Here is a 26,355-nt window from a genome sequence, read left to right as displayed (position 1 = left end):
TGTGCTTGCTTTTCCCAGCTATAAACATAGCATGTTCAGCAGGCTTCATCAAAGTACTACATTGCAAATATATACATATATATGTGAGCTATATATACACACAAACATTCATATACCTACTAAGAGACAAAATTTGCACATCCCTGTGGTGAAAATTTGCTAAGTAATCAAATAAATATATTTCATGTAATGTTCATACTTTAGTGTTGACTCTCCCCACCTCCCAAATATTTATACATCAAAACCGTATCTCATATGCTCTAAGGATTCCCCAGGCAGAGTTTTAAACTAATATATGCATGTATATTAATACGTTGTATCCTCTCCTGGACCAGAATTTCTCTCTGATGGAATAATATTGAAACTGTTTCTGTGGAAAGAACTACCTACAAATTGGCCAATGAGTCAGTTCACAGGATACATAAACTCTTTCAGAACACCAGGGTCCTACTTAGAGCTTACAACACCTCAGAAAAATAACTCTCAATGTTATATATTCTCAGGAACTTATATTCACATACAATGTATATAAATGTATTCGTATAAAGGTGTATAAATCCATGTGAGGGCATATTCATTAGTTTTTATACTGTTGTGAACTAAAATGGTTTTTTGCAGCTGTTTTATAAATAAATGTCTGTTGTTAGAATTGTTCATAGGAAAGTTAAAAGGGAAAAGCTGAAGTAAATATGAGATCCCAGTGACTCCAGCCTTTGCCCTTATGTGAGGTAATAATACAAAGGTGATGGCTTCTAATTAAAATAGAACCGCCATGTCATGGTAGCACTGATTTGATTTTCCCTACCTGCACTGCTCAGAAATTATACATTTAAAAGATGTAATTAACAGAAAATTAAAGATTCTCCTTCATTCGTGTTATGTAAAAGATTCCGTGCTCCTTTTCTCCCCCAGCCCAGACTCCTCGGCTGGTGTGGAGCCTTTTAAGTTGTGTCTTTACGCCACATGAGTCAGTGCATTAATTAGCTAAGCAGGGCTGTGATCATTAGCTCCCATATGAGGTCTCTCTTCCCCCTCTGACCTGTCACAGGGCAGGACGCCTTTGGCTGCCGAGAAGGCAGGAAGCCTTTGTCCTCTGTGCTTCCAGCTTTAATAAGCTCCAAGGAATGCCCCTGCATGCTGTGGAGATTTTCAGGGTCCTTTCCTTCTATTTAATATGACTAATCCACACAGATGTGAAGTGGGTTCATTAACTTGAAACATGGGGGAGGTTTGGAGCCAGACTAGAGCAAATCTGAGAGAGCCCCTCAGTCCGAAACCATCTTGTTACGTTGGCCATTGTGCATCCCTACCTTTTTCTTTTCCCTCTTTGTCACTTGTGTCCAATCTATATGGCTTTCCCTAAAATTTTAGTCTTTTTAAAATTTTAGTCTTTTTAAAAAATTTTAAATGTTTATCTATTTTTGAGAGAAACACACACACACACACACACACACACACACACACACACAGTGTGAGTGGGGGAGGGACAGAGAGGGAGACCAGAATATGAAGCAGGCTCCAGGCTCTGAGCTGTCAGCATAGAACCAGACTTGGGGCTCAAACTCAGAACCTTGAGATCACGACCTGGGCTGAAGTTAGACGCTTGACCGACTGAGCCACCCAGGCACCCCTAAAATTTAATGATCTTGCACACCTTATCTTTGCCCTTTTGAACAGTCCTCCTTCAAACAAATTTAGTCACCATTTGATTTTGCCAGGAGCCTTGGAATAACCTCTGACCCTCAGTAAAACAATCCCCCCTCTAATCATGTTCCCTCCTTTGTTTCCTTATCTCAAATCTTCTTTCCTTGGGGAAGAATGGTATCCATAAATGGCTTTGAAGCGAAATGGCCCCCACCTCAAGAAATGGCCCCTTTCTACCCAGCATTAAATCTGAATTTTACCAGGACTCCAGTAACATGTCTCACCCTATGCAGTTGTCCACCCCTTTATTCTACTTGGCCTGCTTTCCCAGTGTCTCTCCAGAGCCTGTTTTGTCGTAGAATATCACCACTACTGATTTCTCTGGGTAAACATGTCCCAAACTAGGACATGGGGAACTACCTAGGCCCGCCTTCTGCTAGTGGTGTTTTTTTATTTTTCCTTAGTGCCTTGTATTAGTGACTAATTTTCACATTGACACATTTATCCAAACATAACATCACATGTTTACAAACATCTTAGCTGGAATTAATTAAGTCAAGGGGTATAAAAATAGCTATTAATTATTATCTCCATCCCATTATTTTGGGAATATGCAAATGAGCAATATTTTCCATTCTGCGTCTTCACTGATACACAGTGCTACCACTTGCTGCTTCTGCTACAGTGTTACAGAGAAAAATGGTTGAAACAGAGTCTGTGGACTTTCAAGAAAAAGCTTCGATTTGGAAGACAGCAATTTTCCCTGTTGTGGTCGGAATTTGGAGTATTAAAGGCCCTATTCTGGGTGGAAAGCTCTAGGTGTTCTGGTGAATAGTCAGGAATGATAAATCCGATGGTTAATATTACTGATGGGTATATAGTAGAAGTGCCTTAATTGTACTCTGGAATTCCCCAGGTGAAGCGCGTCTTCATTTTATCGACGTGGACTGAGTGATTCTCTGGTCCAAGGGGTCATAATGTAGAGAAGGATAAGCAGGAGGCATTCAGGGAACCCAGGATGCTGCTGTATGTACTTACATCACGGGTATGCCCTAGCAATAATTTCAACCCTTTTTGGCTGTGACACATAATAAAAGTACATTTTACATCTCCACCCAGTTATGAACACATATATTTATAACGCAGTTAAAAACACGTATATATCACAAAACAGTTTCCACTATGCAATGCACTCTGATATTTTCTGTTCTATTCTCTTTTGTTGTGGTTAATTCAGGTCATGATCCATAAATTGATTTCGTGACCACCTAGTGGTCATTACCCAGTTTGAAAACCATTTTCTTGTAGAGCTGCACTGATGCAACTTGTTCACATCACATTCATCCTGACAGTATGAGAGCTTTAAAAAATTTTATATTAATATTTAATGTTCTAACAAGATAAGTACACATATCAGAAGCACACATATCCACTGCATTTCACAAATTAAATGCACTTAGGTAACCAGTGCCCACAATAGGAAGCTGACAAATGTCCTTACCTCGGCCCCTGCCCCCCAGCCCCCAGCTTATGCAGTCCCCAAGGATGATCACTATCAGGACTTCTAAGGGTCCAGACTAAGTTCGCCTATTTAGATTACATTTACTTGTTTGTGCACTTTATATAAATCATATGATACTCTTTTGTATCCAGCTTCATGTATTCACACTATATTTGTGAGATCCATTCATATTGTTGTGAGACTATATAGGTTTGCTCATTCTCATTTCTACATCGTATCCCATTCAGTGCCTGATCCGTTCATTTGCTGATGGTCATTGGGACAGTTCTAGTTTGGGCTTATGAGGACTAAATCACAATACTCTGTGTCTTCTAACGTGTGCCTTTGGTAAACATACACTCATGTTTGTATTGGCGATAGATACCTAGGACTGTAATTGTCGGGTCATAGGCATGAATATGTTCAGGTTTATTAAATACAATCAAACTTTATTCTAAAGTGGTTGGACCAGCTTATACTTTCACCAGCAGAGGGATTATTTTAATTTTTACAATCTAATTAAATTTTTTATGTAGGAAAAATAAGTCTCAGAATTGAAGCAGGTTACCAAAGTCACAGGGCTAATACAGTTGACCTTTGGATAACACCAATTTGAACTGTGTGGGTCTACTTACATGCAGGGGTTTTTTTCTATAAATACAATACAGTACTGTAAATGTTATTTGCTCTTCCTATGATTTTCTTAACATTTTTTTCTCTAGCTTAATTTATTGTAGAATATAGTATATAATACATATAACATGAAAAATATGTGTTAACCAATTGTTTATGTTATTGGTAAGGCTTCCAGTCAACAGTGGCCTATTAGTAAAGTTTTGCGGAGGTCAGAGGTTATACATGGATTTTTGACTATGTGGGGGTCAGTGTGACTCATCCCACATTGTTCAAGAGTCAACTGTATATTGCAGAATTGGAACTAATACTAGATTACAGGGTACAAAGTCAATGTTTTTTGTTTGTTTTTTCCTCTCTATTGCTTATTAATATTTATGAAGTCCTCTAAAGAGGTCCCTTTGTCTTTTTTTTCCCATTTCTCCAGGCCTCCTCACACTCATGGATACACAGACACACACAGACAGATACACATACTCTGCCTCTTGCAGATACACACATAGACTCCCACAGTACTCAGATTCAAACAAGGACAGAGGTATATAGTCAGACACATACATACACATACACAGAAGCATATATAGACACATACTACCGTGGGCATAAAGGCACTTGCAGACTCATATACAGATACACATAGACACACATCAAGACACATACCTGAAAATGATATACTAGGTTATATGTCATGTTTCACATTCATAATTTTGCCCACCACAGAACAAATTCCTTAAGCTTATATTTGTATGATGCATGGTTTTCTAATAAATATCTATGCATATATTTACTTTGAGGGAGATTTTTTTAAATATATTTTTAAGATTTCTAGAGAAATAGGGGCGCCTGGGTGGCGCAGTCGGTTGAGCGTCCGACTTCAGCCAGGTCACGATCTCGCGGTCCGTGAGTTCGAGCCCCGCGTCGGGCTCTGGGCTGATGGCTCGGAGCCTGGAGCCTGTTTCCGGTTCTGTGTCTCCCTCTCTCTCTGCCCCTCCCCCGTTCGTGCTCTGTCTCTCTCTGTCCCAAAAATAAATAAACGTTGAAAAAAAAAAAAAAGATTTCTAGAGAAATATATTTATATTCTACTTTGGTAACATGCCCTGAGCTTTAATTACCAGACGGGTATCAATTATAAATTCTTCCCACAGCATCCGCAGGACATACCTATGTCCACTTAATTCATAACCTATAATATCTAATTTAGGGTGTCTTTTCTCCCCCCCCAAGAACATTTTCTATTCAGATTCTACTGAATTATTGAAAGGAGATAGTTTTGCTAATGATTGAAATGTGGCCTCTGTAATTTCAAGAAATAAATAGAATATATATAGAATATTCTATATATAGAATATATATATATATATATATATTTCCTATTGCTGTGTTACAAATTACTACAAATGTATTAGCTTAAAACAACATATATTTGTTATCTCAATTTCTGGGGGTAGGATTCTGGACACAACTTGATAGGGTCTTCAGTTCAGGTGTTCAGAGAGCTTCAATCAAAGTATTGGCCAGGGTCTAGATGAAGCTTGGGGTTATTTTCTGAGTTAAAGGAGTTATTGGCAAGATTCAATTCCTTGTAGCTCAGGACTTAGGCTTCATTGCTGGCTGTCCACAGGGCCACATGCTCAGCAGCTAGAGAGGCCACTTATAATTTCTTGCCACGTGGCCCTTTTACAACAACATGGCAGGTTAATTCCTTAAGGCCAGCAGGTGACTCTCTCACTGCAGTCTCCTAAGACAGGTCTTACATAGCATCATGTAATTGTAGGCATAACCTGTTACCTTTGCCGTATAATGTACTTCAATCAAGATAGTGACTGTCCTGCCACTATTGTAATTTTACCTTGGTTGGAAGCAAGTTACAAACCCTGCTCATACTTGGAGGGTGGGGAGAGTATTCAGTGGTGTGGCTTAGGGTCATCCTCAAATTGTGCCTAATACACATGGCTTGAGAGTTTTCTTTTACTTGGTATTTCTTTTCTTCTTAAAGTTTATTTTTATTTATTCTGACAAAGGGAGAGAGCAAACAAGGGAGGGGCAGAGAGAGAGGGTGAGATAGGATTCCAAGAAAGCTCTATGCTGTCAGCACAGAGCCTGATGCAAGGCTTGAACTCATGAACTGTGAGATCGTGACCTGAGCAGAAATCAAGAGTCGGATGCTTAACCGACTGAGCCACCCACGTGCCCCCTTTTAGTTGGTATTTCTAACCTGGTAAGCATAATTGCTGTTATGTTATCATAAGCAATTTCTATTTATAGGATATATTGAGTCTAGAAGCAACTTACAGTCTAATTTATATATGACAACATGTTGAATTTCAGAATATACACATATTCACACATACATAGATACAAATATTTATGTATGTTCTTTTAATTTCACATCCTACTATAGAACTGAAATCAGCCACAGTTCAATATATACATTGATACCTTGCCACCAAATGTCTTTATAGTGTAGATATGTTACAACCCAGTGATTTCTGTAAAAGGGAGTTTATATTACCTTACTCTCACCTACAGTATGAATCAGAAAAGATTTAGAACATCAAAGGATGTGGTGACTCCTTTTGAAATGCCGTTCACTTTGTTCTAAACCCTCTGAGAGACAGCCAATCCTTATTAAAATCAAACCTTCCAGATAACGTGAAACTATCATTCTCTCTGGGCCGTATTATAAAATTTGCTTCAAAATAGATCTGAAACTTTTAATGGGTATAAATGTTCTTGCACATGGTATGGCGGATTGAGTATGGATAAGATGCACTATGCTTTCTGGGAAACATGCCAAGCAGTGGCTTAAGGGGACCACTATAAGGACTTTTCTTGCTTGGCTCCCTGACAAATGGCGTGTCTGCTTAATCAAGACTAGGTGCAATATGGTTGCTGCCCTTTAACAAAACTATAATAGAAGACAAAAGACAGAAGAGATAGGTAGTGGACGTGATTAGAGGGATAATGAAGCTTGTAGATGGGGTGAGATGGCAAATGAGAACATCTCATCCAGAAAGGCTATGAGGAAGTTGGGAGTCCAATCCTGTTTCATGAAAGTGATCACAGTAAAGATTTTCCAAGCCTTTCTTTCTGAATAGGTACTTAGAAATACAAGTTAAAATGCCCATCTTTGAATTTGGACAGCCTGGACAGGAAAGCTGTCTTACCAGCTTTCACCAAGTTGGTTAACCTTATTAAGTCACTATTACTTTCCCATTGAAGTGGATGGAAATGACACACCTTACAGAGAGAGTTGGGCATAGTACTTGGCCCCCCAAAACACAACAAAACGAGGAAATAAGCAGAAAAAACTTGTGGCTACAAAGATGACAAAACCCTTTCAGGTTTCTTCAAGAAGTTCACAATCTAATGGTGGGGAAGGGGTTGTTACTCAGGCAAAAGAATAATTACAGAGCAACCTGCTAACTCCCATAATAGTGGGGAGAAATTGTAATCTTCGAGAGAGAGCAAAGATAATCAAACAAGCATTGCCTTGCCCTCTCTCTTACCCTGGGCTAAAGGAAGCATTTTTTTTTAATCCATTCCATTGTGTCTCCTTCTCTAATTCTGTACCAAGAATTCTTAGAATCCATTTTCCTTTAACCTTTCCACCAAAGAAAAATGCCAAAAGGGAAGCAAAGGTGAAGAGAATTTGCAGCTGGGATGTTTATGAGCTAATGAAGGTCAGACTGAGTCCCTGGGGAGGAGACAACAAAATTGGGACTGCAAATGACATCTGGTACAAATGGTCAGTCTTTTTTTTTTTTCCCAGAACCAGTTTTCCAGATAATAAAAAGATGATGACGATGAGTAAGAAGTTAAATAATGGGAACTATGAGTATGATCCATTGTCCCCTTGCACTCATTCATGAATATTTAAAATATTGAGTTCTTAGCCAGATTAGAGTCTTTACAGTTTTTATGGTCTCCAGGGACAAATGTGGGGGTAAAATTCCTACCTTTGCTTCGCTTCCCCATTTCTCTCCTTCACCATCGGCAATGGTTTCTAGGATTGCAAATCAATAATGAGGAAGGGACAAACCTATCACAATCTCAATTGCTTTTGTCTCTGTAGCTCTGCACAGAGTATAGAATATGTGGCAATATTTTCAAATCGGTTGGTGTGAGAACATATGAATTGCAACAAAAACTTCTATGTAGGGTGGGGTTTATCCACATAAATTAGAATGTAAATGTTTGTGGGTTTTTTTCTGTTAATAATACTTTTAAATTGCATTTCTCTTTCTTGCCTTGCCAGCTTTTAGAGACACCAAAAGCCTATATTTTTTGCAAATATTAAGTTGGGATAGGCTTGCAACTTGGCCTTTTTTCAACCTTTGGCCAGTCAGATCAGCTGATTATTACAGGAAATTGATGTTTCAAACACTCCTATAAAAAGAGTCAAGAAAAGGGAAAATCTGGGACAGACATTAAAAATGAACAACCAAACACAAAGTCCAAAAAGTTGTGCAAGCCCTACATTAGGTAAAATTATAGCGTAATTATTTCTGGTCTACTCTTTTCTAAAAACATGAGAACTCACAAATACCCATTGAGGCTAACAAGAAGTACTCTACTGCAATGGGAGAGGTCCCATTCAATGCCTTATTTAAAAAAAAAAAAAATAGTGTTTATTTTTTGAGAGAGAGAGAGAGAGAGAGAATGAATGAGCATGGGAGGGGCAGAGAGAGAGGGAGACACAGAATCCGAAGCAGTCTCCAGTCTCTGAGCTGTCAGCACAGAGCCCAATTCAGTCTCAAACTCACAAACCTCGAGATCATGACCTGAGCTGAAGTCAGATGCTTAACCGACTGAGCCACCCAGGCGCCCCATCAATGCCTTATTATCTGTTTATTTTTTTCTTTTTTACCAAAAGTATTTACCATTTTGTATTTTCCAAACATCTGTGTCTTATGTATTTCACCCACTCCCAAGTCTACACACACACACGTATGGATATTTTATCTCATTTTTTTTAGGTTCTTTACATTTTTCTGTAGTAGTATATGATCCAGACAATAAGACAAGAATTATTTATTGCCTCTAATTTTCAAAAAAAAAAAAAAAAAGAAAAACTCCTGGATGTATCCTCTGTCATGATCTCTTTTAGAAATACCAGATACTTTAAAAATATTTAAGCACTAGGAATTGTTTATTGCTGATTACAAAATAATTCATATGAATCAATTTGAGAGCCCTTTTTTCAAAAACTGCTGTTGTCTTCATTATCAATCATTAGCAAAATGTGAAGCAAAACCAGACAGAAATAAGGTTAAAATTTGAAATTTAAAATCTGAGAGTGGATTTCTATCTGAAAATTCATACTGTGGACCCCTTGTGATTTTGAATTCAGTAATTATTATAACTATCATTTTGAACTAATACAAACTGTAGATGTAATTATAAGGAGATTTCATTTTTTTTCTCCCATTTAAAATTTATTCATTGGGTCTAGTTTTTTCTTCTGCACTTAGATGAAAACTATCTGGTAATGTTTATGTAATGTAAGACACCATGGAAAGTAATTGACATATCCAAGTTATATAATATTCAAAACTTTGAACTTATTTCAATACTAAGATTCCTGCCTTCCCCAACATAGTCCCGATTTCAAGTAGGAAGCCTGATGTCGCAGACTGGGGAATGGACATTGCTGGTTTCTTCTCTGTATTGTCACAGAACCTTCTATTCTTTCTCTTCTCCCATCTGCCTACTCCTAATTCTGACTTTTATTTGTTGTATCATGGTTAGGGAAAGGAGTTAGGTGTTGGGCATAATAGCTTTTACTTGCCTGGTGCTGTCTTGACTTGATATCAAAATCTTTGGATTTGCCAGACATTTGAAATTGACTTTCTTAGGGTAGCTTTCTTCTACATGTGTTCTTTGGTGACCGACCCCTTCTCTTTGACTTTTCCCACATTTGCTTTGGTGAGAGTGAGACTCTCTTCCCTGACATATCACTTACTCCATCAGCTCCTAGACATCCAGAAATACTTTCAGATTCCCTCTGGTAAGTTGTTTACCTCATCAAGCAACCCTTTTGCACAGGATCCAAAATATCTTTAAGGCTGTCTCATCAACTCCCTCATATGTGTGATCAACATTTGGTCTCTTGCTTTTGAGATTTTTTCAGATGGGATTTAGATACCACCCTCCTATGTCTACTCTACTGTGCCATCACAGCCTTATATTCTTAGTCTTGAGGTGAAGGATAGAAATCCTTGGAATTCTTTTTGGAATTGGTCTTGGAATTAGTGATAGTAAGTCATAACCCACTGAAAGTTCCTCAGAAAATTCTCTAATATTCCTAATGCCCCTAAGTAAGCTGAGGGTTAGGCTGTAGAGACTACCTACCACTTTCCTTAGGAGTAGAACTCACAGTATAGGTCTCTCCAAAGAAATCCTCTTCATGAGCCTTCTCTGGTTCATTGATGTCTTTGTGAGAGATTATTAGCAAGAGATTATTAGCTGTGCAAATATATGACAACCACCACTGTAAATTTGTGCCCTCTTTGAAATGTATCATCTTCTATGTCTTGGTTCCTTAGCTAAAACCACCATTTCAATAGTCTCTTATTTGTATAACAATGCAGAGAGGTTATCGTTTAGGTATAGTTTATAGTTGATTTTATGAAGACATGACAACGGTTCTTAGTGTTTTTGATTTAATAATTATCTGAGTGACTTATCATGTACCAAACATTATTTTAGGCATAAGAAATAAGATAGTGAATAAGCTATATAATGCCCCTCTATGCATGAATCTTATAGTCTTCTGAAAGCAAGAATATAGTTTTAAAAAGAGGAAAGTAAATAATGTAATTTCAGAGAAAGGAGATGAGAAACAGTGTGCAGGTGATTAAGGGGCCCTTTTAGGGAAGTTTCTGAAGGAAAATCTGTGAGAAGCTGACGTTTGTACAGGAGTTACTTAAATTAATTCGGAATAATTGAATCCATATCATGGAAAAAAAATATACATAATATACATAATATACATATGCACATCTGGAGAACTATGAATAATAGGCATTGGAAAGTTTCATATGCATTTCTGGATCTTCCTCCATTAGGACTTGGGAAGAAAGCCTCTTCTCTTCTAGGGAAGATTATTTCCTGATCAGGTTCTCCATCTTTCTCTTCACTGGGTCCCACACATCTGGCTTGCATTGGGATGTTTGTGACCTTGTATCAGGGCTCTTATTACATTTGTAGACTATTCTTAGTCTCTGCTAATGAGATCGCTCAGAGTTCGCTTTGAGTATCACATCTTAATCACTTGATTTCTGCAGACGTTTCCTTTCTCCAAATAAACTCCTCAAAATGCCTGCTGCTCTGCACTCATTAACCTGGGAATGGCTTCTCTAACTCCAATTTGAAAATTCTCCCCAACATCCGAGATGCCTATCCTGATCAGGATTCTCCAAGCAGTCACAATGGGAGGAGGATTTTAGACTCTTGAGTGTGAAAAAAAAAAAAAAAATCAATGACCAAATTTCCATCTGCAAGGGAATTTTCCCTTTATGGAGACACGGGGACTTCACTCTTTTGTGGTGCAGTGCAGCATAGTTAATATCCACCCAACTCCACTATCTGCCCCATTCCCACTTAATCATTTTGTGCTCAGTACGGTTTAGGTGACTCAAAGATAACAAAATAGTTAAGGAGTAAATGAATGAGTAAAGAGACGAATATTCATCAACTAGGAAGTTTTTCTCTCTTACAATCTTTTTCTACTTGTCATGTTTATTTATTTATTTTGAGACACAAAGAATGGAATAGGTGAGGGGCAGGCAGGGAGGGAGAAAGAGAATCCCAAGCATACCACACTGACATGATGCGGGGCTCCATATCACAAACCCTGAGATCATGACCTGAGCCAAAATCAAGAGCTGGATGCTTAACCAACTGAGCCACCTAGGTCCCCCTCTTTTTCTACTCTTAACCCACAGTGGATTTGATACAGCCTTCGTGATGAAGACAGTAGCTCTCATTTAAATAAACCCAAAGTAAGAATAGAACTACACGTCAGTGTAAACATCAACAACGTTTTTCCACTTGCTGATGAATGTTAGGTTGGTGACCTGTATTTCTACAGAATTGCCACTTGGGGTTACATTGGATTACATTAAAGATCTTTCAGATGCATGGATGGTCTAATCCAGAACCAGAGAGGAGCAGCTCCATGGTCACCCTTGCCAAATATTCACATGCCTGGGAATGTACAGGCATGCCCCATTATTGTGCTCTGCTTTGTCGCATTTCACAGATACTGATTTGATGGTATGTGTTTTTTGCTTGTTTTTGTTTTTATTTGTTTGTTTGTCTTTTTACAAATTGAAGGTTTGTGGCAACCCTGCGTCAGGAAAGTCTGTTGATGCCATTTTTCCAACCACATTTGCTAAGTTCATGTCCCTGTCACATTTTGTAATTCTCACACTATTTCAAATGTTTTTGTTGTTATATTTGTTACGGTGATCTTTAATCGGTGATTCCAACCCTCTGAAAGCCCAAATATGGTTAGTTTTTATTTTTTTTAAGGAAAACCGTATTTTCAGTTAAGGTACGTACATTTTTTTAGACATAATGCTATTGCATACTAAATAGACTAAGTATAGTATAAACAGAACTGGTATATGCACTGGGAAACCCAAATTTTCATTTGATGTGTTTTATTGCATTAGTCGCTTCACTGTGGTGTTCTCCAGGGAAGGCCTGTATCTTCTTGCTGTGCTTTAAGCTTGCTGTAATAAGACTATTTCTAAATACTGTTGGTTTTAGAATACCAAATCCTAAAATTGAGTATGCATTTAAGGGACAAAAGAATAATTATATACCATAAATGATACATTGAAAATATAGTTGCAGATAAATGTCATTTTGAAATCAAAACTGAAAGTTGAAGTCATTCTGAAAACTTGAGCCTATTTAAAAATAAGCTTATTAAGGCCCTTAGAAGAAGAAATACTACGCAGGCACTCTGGAATGTCTTGTGGGAGCAGCTCATGGGGAATGAGGTCAGGGAAAAAGGAGAAAGATCTCATGTTGCTTTATTTGTCCCCTAGAACCCAACAGTATATTATTAGGCTGCCAGCCACAATCCCATAAAATGGCTTGCTCAAGATGAAAATTTGGCCTTTATTAAGGGATTTCACTTACGAACTATAGCCCACTGCCATCTCTTATCTCTACCTTTAGCATGCTACTCAGGACACTTTAAGGCTCTGTTCTCTATCAGAACTTCAATCTCATGAAGGAGATACGTTATACTTGACTTGAAATTATTTAAGGAGATAAATTATACTTGACTTGAAATCCTAATTTCTTCAGAAAACATAACTAGCAGAATAAGTATTGTTTTTATTAAGCCAGTTGCTTTGTTTATTCAGAAGGAGTCCCTGAAGTAGAAAGACAATACAGAAGCTATAGTTCTCTAGGGGTTTAAGTACAGACCATATGTAGGCTGCTGACATGGTAATCGTTGTATAATTAGGCTCTGAAACTTTGTTAGATCTGTTCCCGGAGAGTTTTCAGTTCCCTTGACCTGAAGAGATTGGGTAAATCGCTGACATTCCAGGGAATAATCTGAATGGTGTACCATTTTCAGGGTATAACCAAATCACTCACCTTCTGCTTGGATGCCCCAGGGAACTGTATTGGAATGAGAAAGAATTGCAAAAGCCTTGTTTTAAAATGAGATCGGTTACTGGAAGGGCAGACTCTTGAAGTAAAGTTAGACAAAGCACACCCAGCCATAGGAACTGAGACAAGAGCTAGACTTGTCCCAGAGAGGATAATATTTTCAAAGGTCTAAGAATAGCTAGGGAAGTAGAGGTGATCCCTTCACACAAATACTCTTCTTACAGGGCATATGGAGCATGGCAGTGGTGAGTCCAAGAGCAGATGATATTTGGACAATTGTACTGGGTCGGTGGCATGAGGTAGTTGTTTTCGTTTCTTTAACCACCATCCCCATATGTTATTCCTAAGCAGATATTCTTGATGCCGCCTCCAGAAATAATCTTTAATTTTCTAATTCTCTCTATTCTTACTGCTGCCACTGAGTACCAAGCCACTCTCACATGCACTACTGATCTGCTGTTGACCCCTTCAATCACTTCTCATGTATAGCCAGAGTGATAGCTTAAAAGTCTAAACCAGACTGTATTATTTTCCAATGTGAAACTCTGCAAGAGCTTGTCATTGCATACAGAATACGAAGAAATTGTTTTCCCTGGCTCAGCAGGGCTGACTCTCTGTAGTGGATTGAATGGTGGCTTCCTAAAAGATATGTCCACATCCAAACTCCCAGAACCTATAGACGTGACCTTATTTGGAAAATTATATTTCCATATGTAATTAAATTGAGGGCCTTGAAGTGAGATCATCCTGGATTATCCACTTGGGCCCTAAATGCAATGGCAAATGTTCTTATGGGAGACAACCCATAGGAAAGACATATGGAAAAGAGAAGAAGGCCATCGGAGGCAGAGATCAGAGTTACGTGTCCACAAAACAAAGAAAATCTGCAGCCACTGGAGCTGGAAACAGCAAGGAAGAATTCTCCCCTGAAGTCTTTGGAGAGTCCTGCTGGCATCTCAGTTTTAGGCCTCTGACCTCCATAAGTGGGAAAGAATCAATTTCTGTTGTTTGAAGCCATCAGGGTGCAATACTTGTTGTGGAGACCAAAGGAAACAAACACACTCTCCATCCACATCTCCTACTCTTATGCTTGCCTACTTTATTCCTACTAGAGTTGCCTCTTTCTCCCCCTTGCAATTCTTTAAGTATAACATGCTTCTTGTGTTTGTCTGTTTGGTCTGCTGCAACAAAACCCCACAGACCAGGTAGCTTATAAGGAACAGAAATGTATATCTCATAGTTCTGGAGGAATGAAATCAGATATAGGGAGTCAGCATGGCCCTCTTCCAGGTTGCAGACTCTCATGTCTTCATGTGGAAGAAGGAGCAACAGAGATTTCTGAAGTCTCTTTTTTTAAAGGTACCAATTCCATTCAGGAGCACTTCATCCTAATGACTTAAGTACTTCCCAAAGGCCCACCCCTTAATATCATCTCATTCAGCATTGGAATTTAACATATGAATTCAAGGCGGGGGACACAAACATTTAGCCCTCAGCACTCCCTCAAACTTGGAGCCTCTATATTAGCTGCCTTCTCTACCTGCAGTGGTTTCTTCTAGATCTTTCTATGTCTAGTTCTTTCTTGTCATTATTTAAGTGTTTGTTTTCTTTTAAGTTTATTTATTTATTTTGAGAGAGAGAGAAAGAGAGAACAGGGGAGGGGCAGAAAGAGACAGAGAGAGAGAGAGAGAGAGAGAGAGAATCCAAAGCAGGCTCTGCACCACTAGCACAGACCCCCATGCGGGGCTCAAACTCACCAACCATGAGATCATTACCTGAGCCAAAACTAGGAATCAAACACTTAATCTACTGGGCCACCCAGGCACCATAACTGTTTCTTTTGCAGAGGGATATTACTAGACCAAATCAATGTAATATTTCCCTTCAGTAATTCCCTATCTTGTCACTCTTTTATTTTCATTTCAATACTTATCTCTACCTGATCTTTTCTGGTTTGTTATCTGTCTAACCCCTAAGGGGGGATGCTCTGTGAAGTGAGAGTTTCTCACTGTCTGACTCACTTCAGAATTCGGAGTGTCTAGAGTAGTCCCAGATATTCAGTAAGCATTTAATTAATGTTGAATGAGATATATAACAGAAGGCTATCAATTCTGATGAGGATTAAGGTGATATGCTGGATATCTAGCACTTTAAGAAACAAGCCAGGTCCTTGGTCATTGAGGTCCTGGGATCTGGGTTATGTTATACTACCAAAGACTTAGACTTACAGAAGAGGACAGGAATCTCATAAGAGATCACAGATACATATGGAGGCATGGTCTTGGGGCTCAACTGGTACAATTTCCCAAAGTGGTGTATAGAGTATAAGCTATTAGAGCGTAAGATCAGAGCTAAATCTGGAACAACAATGTCATGAGGTGGAGTGTGAGAATGAAGCTACAGAAGATGGCCAGGATTTGTTCTGCCTGTAGCTGGAGTCCATTGCCCACTATTAACTGGAAAGTGGGACTCACAACATTGGGAAAAAGTCAGGCACGGGCAATAGGAGACAAAGACCATGACTTTCAATCGCTCTGGTGAAAAGAAAACTTGGCTTTCTAATAATCTAGATGTAATTTTTTAGGGAACTAGATCTAGGGGACTAGATCCTTCCAAACAGGGCCAGCTTCAAATTAGGCTTAAGTCTGAATGCAATAATTTAAAATGATCCCATATGATCTCGGTGGTACTACAGCATTGTAACCTAAAAGAGGCCATATACAAAGGTAGGCTGACACTGAGTACCCACGTTATCTAGCTATGAGGGTGGGGAGGGAAGAATATCCCTGGTGATGCCATTATTTAGCCTTTTTTCTACCTTACCAGCTGTTTAAGAAGCTTAATGAGGACATCCTAATCCAACTCACAAGTTAAGGAATGCACATCATCGGAGGATAAAGAATGTCATCTGAGAATAAAGTAAACCAAGAAGGACTACTGTGTAATCAGGAGGTCTTGGAAGCTATTCTGTTAGAATCACCATCTTAGTGAATTTTCCACAGGTGGGAAAGTAATCTAGTGCAGTATCCTTGGAGGGTCTTTGTGATTTCTCATAACATTAGCTTAATGACAGCAGCCAGAGACCCGTGAAATCCTATTTGGAGGCATGCAGCCATTTTAGAGTTCCCAGAGATAAGGTCTGTTGACATATCCCCTCACCGGGTAAAGCTTGTCCTGTAGAAGTTACTTTAGCATTTTTCATTGCCTCTGACTTTCCCAGAGGTTCTCTGTTGTTATTGTTAGCTGTATATTTTGAAAACAAAAAAACAATCAGGTTGAAGAAAAGGCCTCCTGTATGTTTGTGTCTGTGGGAGTAACTGTGGAATAAAATATATATAATGCATGGTGGTTGATATTTTGTGTCATTTATCTTCACTTGTGAGGAGGAACGGGATAAGTCACTCATGACTGTGCCAGTCCTGATCCATTCTTCATCTGTACACTCATGAAGATGAATGCCACATTTACACAGACCACAGTAGCATGTGTCCTTTCAGACCATAGATTTAGATTGGTTAGAGCAGGAGGTTGACTCGGTGCTGTTATTTGAAAATCAAGGACACTTTTGTTGTATCCTCCCCTATTCCCACACATCCTGATCTCCAGTGTTAAACTAGGATACCACTAGCAGCTAAAGAGATATTTAAGTGGCATATAAAATATTTATATATTTTTTATATTTATAAAATGTTTGTATAATATATAAAGTATATTTTATATTTTATATGCATGTCTCTACTTCAGATACTCACTTCCCTTTAATCTAAAATTTTTATTTTTTGTGTATTCCCAACACAGTGTTCTACAGTAGCAGTTGATGAATAGGATGTCTTGGTTCTCACATGGTGATAAGTGGTACAATCAAGAAAATACTCTGAAAAAATTATATGTATGTGGTTAATTCTCTCTTTGGGCAAGTCAGATGACAAAGGAGCAAGTCAGAATAGAACTATTGAGAATTAATAATATTTGAGCAGCTTTATTAAGAAAAACCAGCATGGATGCCTCAGTTTTCCACGATGTATGAATGGATGTCCTATTGGATTTTAAGGCTATGGCAGAGCAAGTGTCCTGTCTGCTCTATGCTTGCGGACCCTGCTATAGGTAATCAATAGAAAATGAACCTTTTATAACTCAGTACTGAGTGTCCTTATTCTGGTTTTGTTTGTAATTACTGTTCCACAGATTGACTATCTGAAGTTAGGAGACTTTGCATTGAAATAAAATTATTGGCTCTTTTTCCCTTGATTGGTACATGAAAGTTTATATAAACAGAAGTAAACTGAAAGGATGTCCATGAATTCCAGAAATTTGATTGACAAATTGTACATTTCCAAAATCACTGTCCCTCTTTGGAAACTTAGCTTGAACCATAAGAAATTGCTGATACCAATAGTTTTTGATTTAGAATGCGGAAAGTTTATGATTTTACATACTGATGAATGTTATAATTCTATAATTTTATATACTGATGGATTGTGTGATTCAGATTCAGCGTGTACGTTCAGTTGGTTCTTTCTGTATATAACCAAGTAAGCTATTTAATTCACTTATTCAAGAAACATGTATTAAGCATATACTATATGGCAGTTACTGGGCTATACATGCACATAAAATGGAATATAGTGACGATCTCAACAGAGCATGTTGTCTAAAGATGCAGAAAGACACATGGTAGGCAAGTACATCATGGATGGCTAACACAGTAGTTGATAATGTTCTATTTCAATTCAATAAATGTTCTTTTTATTATTCCCATATTGTGCAATGTGTTTAAAAAAAAAGCACAAAAAAGTAGGTTCCTACAAATTTAGAGAACCTTGTAATGATTAATGGCTTAAGTACCTCTTTCCCTTCCTTAGCTTGTTCACGTTGAAAGACTATATATTAGGCAGAGCACTAGCTTAGATCTCTAAACATTTAACTTCTTGTGTAACAGTTATCATATATTAGTCTTGTCCCCTTGAAACTTGATCACATTACTTAACTTCCTTATACACTTTAACATTCTCATTTGCAAAATGGAAAAGTATAACCTATTTCTGCCTACCTCCCATAATTATGAGGGTCAGACAGGATAAATATATGAGGAAATTATCTAATCTGTAATGTATAATATAAGGGGTCTGATAGGACCCCTCCATGTGTCAGATAAAACTGAAGAAGCACACAAAGAGAAGCAGAGACACCAGATATTGGACCAGGCTATAGGAATCACTGAATTATACAGATAGAAAATGGACTAGGATGTAGCAGTGGAAGTGAAGAAAAGTGACAAGATTCTTAATATACAGGATTTCCAATGTATAGGCAATAGAGTGTCAAGGTGATAGGGTGTAGAGGTAACAGGATGCAGTAGTGAGTATGAAGTGAAACAATGGAGACTTAGGGGGACTTTGGTCTGAGCTGCTCAGAGGATGATCCCCGGAATGGTGCTTGGCATATCTACCGGTAGGGGCTTCAAATTTTTTGTTGAATGAATGCATGAACGACTGGAGTTGCTATTAGAAAATTATTGGGGATGAATGTCGAGTTGGAATCAAGAGTGTTATTTTGGACAGATTGATTTTCGATGCCTCCATTGGAGGTCTCAAGTTAGCAGTTATATGTATAAGTCTGTACCACAGGCTGGAGGTATATGTTTGTCGATAGCATTTAAAGCCACCATGGGATCACTTGGAGAATGAGTATAGACAAAGAATAGGTCCACTAACTGAGTTCTGGTGCACTCCAGGGTTTCGTAGGCCAAGAGATAAGGCACAACTAGTGATGGAGGCAGAGCAGATTAACCAATGAGGTAGAAGGAGAATTGAGAGTGTGGTTTCCCAGCAGCCAAGTGCAGACAATGTTTCAGAAAAGACAGGGTGGTCACTATGTCAAATACTGCTAATTCTTGTCTAATATGAGAACCGAGAATTGGCTACTTATTTAACAATTAACATGAGTTTTCTCCTCCCACCTTTTCTTTACCCTCCTACACACACTGATTGTTACCCACCTCCTTGCTTTCACATTTTCATAAATCCCTGACCTGTTAACTTGTCACTCACATTTCATGATGTGTCCTATCTGAAGTTCTTGCAATCATGAGATTTGGGGAAAGTTTCTATACAATTGAGTTACATGTCTTTTAAAACCAATGACAGAAAATCCACAGATCATCTCTGAAATAAAATTTCATTATAGTCAGTTTTACTTATGTAATAAGAATAATATTCACTAGCGGTATGTTGCTTTGAAGTTTGAGAAGCACATTTACTTGCATTATCTGTTCCAAACAAAACCATCTTAACACAGTAAAGTGCCCCACTTTGAAGCTTACACCATCAGACTATGCCACCTGCTAACACCTCCTTGTAGGAGTCCCCAGCAGACCCACACTTCACTCCTCCTCATTCCTTGAAGATTTTAACACCTGCCTCCCTGCTGTTCTTTCCAATCCTACTCTTGATAGAATCTTGGTGATTTCAATATCCATGTCAGTCCCTTGATCTTGATTACTAATTGTGTGGGCTTTTCCCATCTGTACTTGCCCAGGGTTTCCGCTTTGTATAGTTCACACCAACTGTATGTCTAAGCTTTGGCTGTAAAGACCTGTGTTTGTGGGAATTAAGGATTCTTTAGTTTTCTTGACGATGCTTTGCAAAATGCCAGCTCTACCTTTTCACATTTCTTTGCTCCAAGTCCTGTGTGGCCTTCGATCTCAGATTCTAATTTGCAATCTGTCATTGCTGTAGGAATGTTGGGAGGGGATGGGCAGGAGGAGGAGATGTTAATATCTCTCTTGTTTTCGGGGTGTGGAAAAAGAAACAACTGGAGTTGACAGCTGATGTCTCTATCAAAGTCTTAACATCCCATTTGACTTTAGTAATTCAGTGTGTTCTGTTTTACTATTTCCTGTCCATCCTCAAAGTGTATTCTCTCATTTGATCTTAAGGGGCAGTTTTGATAAAGACTGGATCTGAGAGAACATGTGACTTGTTGAAGGGCATGCATTGGATGAGTCAGAACCAAGTGTAGACGGCAGGTCTTCTGACTCCAAACAGCATTTTTTCATGGGCCTTAAAAAATGCATTGTTCAAAATGGCCAGTGGTTAAAATAGCTGCCTTGGCTCTCTGCCCAGGAGAATGTTAAAATACAGTGGCAATTCAATAAATATTGTCACCAGTGTCGTCTGTGGCGATGGTGGTGGCAGCAGATCCAGAAATGTGCTGAATTGTTCTAATGGATGCTTTCTTATTTTTTTATTTTTTTAGATTGGCAAACACGTTGCCTGTTTACAGCATAGAGACCACAATGGAGAGCTAGGTGGGTGATGATTCATGCTAAATCTTCCCCACAATATGCTGAACACTACAACAGCAGCTAATGTGAAGCGGCTCATTATACACTGTCGAATCCAATAACAGCAACGACTGGCTTTGCTAGCACGAGCAACTTGTGGGAAGCCCAGTTACTGCAAACCACTACTGGATTTCAAAAAACAGGCTGCAGCATAGTAGAAAAGACATATTCACTGAGTCATATTTGCAAATTTCTTGTATGTTTCTCTTTGCCAGCTTAGAAACAGCCTTCATGTTCCCAGCCTGACACCAGAGATGACTCTCCTTGGGATCCACTTCTCTTGTGAGTGCCTCCTCCTTTAGTTATGTTTTATGGACTAAAGATTTTATAAGGGTAGGGGTGGCTCATAGACAAATCTGGAAATGTGGTACCCCTATAGAAATATTCCCAAGGCTCCCTCTCCACCCCATCTTCCACCAGCCAGTCATCCCGTACACACAAACACGTTTACCTTCTGCAGTACAGCATCCATAGGTAGCATTTCTATACACAGAGAAATCGTGAGGCAGCAGGCAGGAACACTGACTCCTTGCTGTATGACTTATGACAATGTGTCTTTTTGTCTCCATTTAATTGTAATCTTCTGGAAGGCAGAATCCTGGATTTATTGATCTATTTAGTTTAATGTCTATGAGCCGTAGTTGTCCTTCCCTAAATATTTATCAGTAAAATTAATGCATTCATTTCTAAAAAATCCATAATTAAGCTAGGGACTAGGATTTAATCTTCTCGCCTCCCTTGTCCCTAGCACAGTGCCTGATATACAGTAGTTAGAAACTACGTGTCCATTTAGTGAGGGAACAAGGGTATGAGTGAGTTCATCAATCACCTGGTTCCCTGTGGCCAGATGAAAGGCTAAGCAAACCTTTTCCAACCATCAGGGACAGAGAAGTGATGGCTTCCAGTCATTCTACTTTGGGCCGCCAGGAGTAATGCCCTGAAAGTGGTTGTTTATTTTGGAAGGCAAAAGCTAATCTGAAGCTATTTTCTTTATTTTTATATTCAAATATCTATAAAATAGAAAAACACCAGAGACCTATTCATTGCTCACAAATGATCTATGGGGTAATAATGTGCTTGCTTTTCCAGCTGGGCTGCACTTTGGTGCTATCCTGGGTTTAATTGAAAATATGCTGTGACCTTGGTTTTGTTCACTGGGCATGGGGGGTGTATAATTGGCATGAGGCCTCTGAAGAACTCCCTTTTAATGAATGTCATTTGGCTAATTTGGGGTTTGCCTGCGGGAAATAATGTATGAAAACAAGACGCATTTTATTTGCATGCAATTCACATGAAGGTAATGGTTTAAAAAATTTTTTGTTAAGTTTTTATTTTGCCATACCTATTCGTTGAATTCTAAATGCTATCAGTATGATAATAGTATTGTCCCTAACAGTCTCATGTTTCATCATAATTAAATAAACAGCTTGTGAATTGCAGTCCAAAAAATGTCTGTGTTCCACTCTTAACTTAAGGGGTTTCCATAGAAACCGTGGGCAGCAAGTTTAACCGACATTCATTGGACTTGATGCTACATGTAGTGTTGCTATCTCTGTTTTCCCGTTACTGTGTGTGTACATCTCTTTCTCTTCCTTTAACCCTGGAACCCTCTCCCGCTTGGTCTTCCTCTGGTCTCCCCCTTGGTTTCTTCCTCCTCCTGCTCCTCCTCCCCCTTCTCTTATTAGCAATGAGGAAGTAATTTGGACTCAGTTAGATTTAACAAATGCAATAATACTAAAATGAGCTCTGATACTTAAGTGTAATTGTGTTATTAGCTGGAAATGTTTTTCTTCAAAAACAAAAGAATTGAGAGTGAAGTTTACCAAGGAAGCACATGCTGGTAAGAAGAAACCCTTGACTGCGAGTTGGAAGTAAGCAGGCTTTATATCATGGGCCACATTTCCACCCCAGCTGTGGCTTTTCCTTGATTTAGGCAGCGCAAACTGATGTTTCTTTCTCCTCAGTCCTGATTTGCAGTCTTCTAACTGGAGCATGAAATCATTGTGCTGATCACATTCCAAGAGAAAGGAGTTTATTTAGGAAAGGAAAAAACATACTATATATTGTGTACCTACTGTGTGCCAGATATTTTTCTAGGTACTTGCATTTAGCTTGTCTTCGTTAATCCCACAAAATTCATTGCCAGGCAATGTGCTGGAAGGAAAAATGGATCCAGGCTGAAGTTTAGATCCCACAACCAGGCGGTGGTAAAACCTTGATTATAGTTCTCAGATGCTCTGTCTTGGCATGTCAAAGGCAAAATGAATATAAGCACTTCTAAGAAACGTTTTAAGAAACTTCTAAGAAATGTTTCATTAAGATTAGTTTTAACTTTTTTCAATGTTTATTTATTTTTGAGAGAAAGACAGAGCGGGCACAAGGAAAGGGCAGAGAGAGACAGAGACACAGAATCTGAAGCAAGCTCCAGGCTCTGAGCTGTCAGCCCAGAGCCCAATGCGGGGCTCCAGCCCAAGAGCCTTGAGATCATGACCTGAGCCAAAATCGGACACGTACCAGACTGAGTCACCCAGGCGGCCCTGGGATTAGTTTTAATAATCCAGCCAGTACACCGTGGGAGTGGTGTTTTTCTTCATCCCTTTAGAAATGAGGAAAATGAGTTGCCAAAAGAGTAAATTGCTTATCCAAAGCAACATAGCTAGCAAAGAGTATATATCCATACTCTGGATGGTTATGGTTAAAGGAGAATATTAAGACAGACCTGAGATCAGTGACTAATTGCGTGATTTGTGGCGAGCAACAGGAAGCATCTATTTCGTGCAGCTGTTATGAGAATTAAGTAAAAATTGTGTATGTGAAGTACGCAGAGTATCTGCCACACAGAAAGCTGTGGTTTTTACTCTTTCTGTCTCCCTCCTCCCTCCCCTTTCTGATTGATTTTATTTTTAGTTTGGATTCAAAGTAAAAAAATGATCAGTCTCCACAAAGTCTACCTAATATTTATAGTTGAAATTTTTTTTAATGCTTATTTATTTTTGGGAGAGAGACAGCAGCTGAGTGGGGAGGGGCAGAGAGAGGAGTGGGGAGGGGCAGAGAGAGAAGGAGACACAGAATCTGAAGCAGGCCCCAGGCTCTGAGATGTCAGCACAGAGCCCGATGCGGGACTTGAACTCACAAACTGTGAGATCATGACCTGAGCTGAAGTCTGGATACTTAACCGACTGAGCCACCCAGGTGCCCCCGTATTGATAGTTTTAGAAGTTACAAGCCATCTCACAATTCATAAACTATTCAAAGTTGCCCTGATAATGAGAAGGGAACGACAAAAAATATCACATCCACTTTACAGGTGAGGGAAAATGAGATTCAGAATTATTGACCACATCTCCATATAGTGAAAGAGAAAATGGAGTTTTTACCTAGGTCTCAGGGATTCCTTTTAAAATTAAAACTCTCAAGTCTATTATTTTAATTTGGGTTCTATGTTCATGGGTTTTAAAGCTTCAGCCCAGCAGATTTTAATTCATCTTTCCCATGAATGGTAAGAGGAAGACACTTAGCAGGAAGAGGGGAAAAGAAGTAAGGAGAGGGTAGTTACAAAGTTTCTTTCTTACAGACCTGTTTTTTAGTCATTCTCCAAGAGAAATGAGGAAACACAATTCTTAATCCCAGGGACAGAAGAGGCACTGATTTTGCACAGCAGTAGGCTTTGGTGGGGTCAGGTGGGGTGGGGAGAAAAGATTGATGGGAAGCCAAGAGGGTAAACCGTTTGGATAAGAGTGTGATGGGACATGATTGCTGGAGAACATAATTGTTACCCACCACCCCACACACATGGACATGCATATATACACAAGATTAATCAGAATGAACATTGCTTTAATACATAAGTGTTGTAAAACTTCGAAGAGGTCATACTAGGAGAGAAAAGCTTAGCTCTACCATTTTTAGCTGTGGTGTGCCTATCTACACTTGCTTTATTTTAAGAATATTCAGTGTTGTCTTTGAAAGAATCCTTTTAAGCTCCTTTCTCCATTTTGTGTTAGTTTATTTAAATCTAAATAAGAGAATCCCTGAAGCCACTTAGGTGAACACACAGAGACTGTAGTATGGCACTAAGTGCTGAAAACTTAGCGCGAGCAAGGAAAGCTTAGTGCGAGCAAGTGCGAGCAAGTACAGGTACCACGGACAACCCCGCTGTGTTGTGGAACTGCCTCTTTTGCTCAGGACTCCTCACATATGTTATGTGACACATGGAACCATTGCCAACTGAGTACAACTGAATCTCTTTCTTATTTCTGAGATGAAAGATAGTTTAGAAAGCTGACCTTGCAAAGCAGGGCCAGCAAACTTTTTCTGTAGAGGGTCAGTGAGTAAGTATTTTGGGCTATGTGAGCCTTATATTCTATCACAATGACACAGTGTGGCACTTTAATGTGAAAGCAGCCATAGATAATACATACATGAATGGGTGTGGAAGTATTCCAATAAAACTTTATTGACAAAAACAGGTGTCAAGCCAGATTTTGCCCATGGGCAATAATTTTCCAACTACTGATCTTAGAATTTTGCCTACATCTCTATCCACCTTCCATTTCTGTTCACAGGGCAGTTGGAGCTTAAAATACGGGACTGGAGAATGTAGGATTGACAACGATATAATTTATCCTCACTTTTTTGGATTTTGCTTTTTGTTACACTTATTTTTGATTAAACTTCATCTTTCTAGTATTCCTTTGTCATGGAAAGAGCAGGTATTCATTCTGTCTTCACTTTACAGAAGGGTAGAGAAAGTTTAAGTTTGCATTAGTGTCACCCAGCATCTTTGATATCCATAGTAGAATCTGTCACCCTTGTGTTTTTTCATTTGGATTATTCTTTCTAAGATGCATCCTTTAAAGAATAAAGAAAGATAGTAGGAAAAGTAACCAAGAAGTAATTTTCATTACAAACCAAGGAAAAACTAGTTAACTAATGACTTAAATAGGGACATGCACTGGCTTCCCTTTCTTATTCCATTAAGATACCATAGGGGATGCAGTTCCTTATTGCTTTTCATGTATATTCCTGATTTTTTCCCCTGGTATGTTTTTGGAAATGATGCACTGTAAGCAAATAAATACCAGATAATATTGGGAGTTCTTATTTTGCACAGAACTGTGTTAACTGAAGCTTGTTCATATTGGAACTGAGTCGTCATTTTGCAAGGTTCCATGGTAACTGAAAGCAAATCTGTTATAAGATAATGTGCAAAGAAGAGGACTTGGTTCCAATATGCATGACCTATGTTTAACACGGCACCAAACAAAATGAGGACTGCCTTAAGTAAATAAGTAAGAATCCAATTTCCAAATGTCTGCATCTGCCATATAATTCCCTCTTTTGTGGCCATTAGGGAGAAACAAAGAAATCACTGATTACAGTCATTCCCATTATCTGACATGCCATCACCAAGGTTTCCTCATTATGCAATGTTAACAGTGTTGAGGTTACTTGAAACCAACTGCAGTTCCAATTAGAAGGCCATCCCTGCTATCTGCATTCTGATTAAATGACGTTGCCTGGAAATCACAGAAAGAGTCTACTCTGCTTCCTCCCCTTGCTCAGATCTCATAAACACAGACTCAATTAAAGA

General features: G+C 38.8%; 1 protein-coding gene across 2 annotated transcripts in view; it reads left to right on the top strand.

The window, feature by feature from the left end:
• Positions 1 to 26,355, top strand: part of LRRC4C (leucine rich repeat containing 4C) — a 164,958-nt gene that overhangs the window by 120,024 nt on the left and 18,579 nt on the right. Inside the window, exons 2-3 of one of the 2 annotated variants that reach the window (XM_030333344.2) lie at positions 20,675 to 20,726; positions 20,978 to 21,044. The gene's annotated coding sequence lies outside the window, so the exon portion shown is untranslated. The remainder of the gene's footprint in view (positions 1 to 20,674; positions 20,727 to 20,977; positions 21,045 to 26,355) is intronic. The other variant, XM_030333347.1, reaches the window with a different exon arrangement.

This window comes from Lynx canadensis, chromosome D1 (genome assembly GCF_007474595.2).
Source record: "Lynx canadensis isolate LIC74 chromosome D1, mLynCan4.pri.v2, whole genome shotgun sequence".
NCBI classification, from domain to species: domain Eukaryota; kingdom Metazoa; phylum Chordata; class Mammalia; order Carnivora; family Felidae; genus Lynx; species Lynx canadensis.
Note: the sequence above shows the minus strand (reverse complement) of the source record. Positions and strands in the feature narration are given on the sequence as shown.